Source organism: Saccopteryx bilineata, chromosome 2 (genome assembly GCF_036850765.1).
Source record: "Saccopteryx bilineata isolate mSacBil1 chromosome 2, mSacBil1_pri_phased_curated, whole genome shotgun sequence".
NCBI classification, from domain to species: Eukaryota; Metazoa; Chordata; class Mammalia; order Chiroptera; family Emballonuridae; genus Saccopteryx; species Saccopteryx bilineata.
This window is the reverse complement of record NC_089491.1, coordinates 149,814,008-149,815,311: the sequence shown is the minus strand read 5'-3', so window position 1 is coordinate 149,815,311 and position 1,304 is coordinate 149,814,008. Positions and strand designations below refer to the sequence as shown.

The 1,304-nt window shown below is 37.0% G+C and overlaps 1 pseudogene; it reads right to left on the bottom strand.

The window, feature by feature from the left end:
- Positions 1-818: 818 nt before the first annotated feature.
- Positions 819-974, bottom strand: LOC136327698 (U2 spliceosomal RNA; annotated as a pseudogene).
- Positions 975-1,304: the final 330 nt, after the last annotated feature.

The window sequence follows — 1,304 nt, the reverse complement described above, 5'->3', positions numbered from 1 at the left end:
ATCAACTCATAGTTGTGGCATCTTAGTTGTTCATTGATTGCTTTCTCATATGTGCCTTGATTGGGGGGAGGCTCCAACTGAACCAGTGACCCCTTACTCAAGCCAGTTACCTTGGGCTTAAGCCACCGACCTTGGGATTAGGCCAGCAACCTTGGGCTCAAGCCAGCGACCATGGGGTCATGTCTATGATGCCACACTCAAGCTGGCTACCCCGCCCTCAAGTTGGTGAGCCCGCATTTAAGCTGGCGACCCTGGGGTTTCGAATCTGGGTCCTCAATATCCAGGCTGATGCTCTATCCACTGTGCCACCACCTAGTCAGGCTATATTTACTTATATTTAGTGATAACAATGTTTATCTTTATATTTATGTTTAATGTAAAGGAAAATATATATAAGGATAATTAAGTTAGAATTAATTACTAAGAGGGGGAACATAAATGAATTTTGAACTGTGCTGATTGACTAATGCTAAGACCATTACCTATTTTGACAGAGAACTGCTCAACTACAAATCAGTTTTAAAGGTAAATGCTGAATCCATGATCAGTTATAACATTTATAACCAAAAAGGCCCTTGAATAAAATAATACCATCCTGACAATAATATGGATGAATCTTTTACTTCTAATTTTGCTGTTTTTTCTTTTTTGACCTTTAAGTAAACAAGCTTGCTTTTAACAGAATTCTAACAGATGCTTTAGTCAGTTTAAATTGTTAAGAACAGCCTGACCTGTGGTGGCGCAGTGGATAAAGCCTCGACCTGGAATGCTGAGGTTGCCGGTTCAAAACCCTGGGCTTGCTTGGTCAAGGCACATATGGGAGTTGAAGCTTCCTGCTCCTCCCTCCTTCTCTCTTTCTCTCTCTCTCTCTCTCCTCTAAAATTAATAAATAAAAATTAAAAATAAATAAAAAGAATATAAATTGATAAGAACAGCTACTACACTTGATCTTAGCCAAAAGGCTGAGAAGCGATAACTTTCATCAGTTTAATAAAACAGAATCTTTATTCCTATTTTAAACAAAACTGTAGTATCATTTTCTATACTCACATTTTACTGAAGGACCTCACCCCCACCCAGAAATAATGTAAAAATGAAAAAGAAATCAAAGGTTTTATACAGTTTTAAAATACATCTGCCTTCATTTGAGTGGGCAGAATTTTTTTAAAAACACTTTATTGGGATTTTCTCTCATTGACTGAAAAGACAAATGTTTTTATAAACTACACGAATGGTCATTTTAACATAATCTTTTAAGACTGAGAATGCAAGATAGCCCAATTTTGTTCCCACTTTTCTCTTTT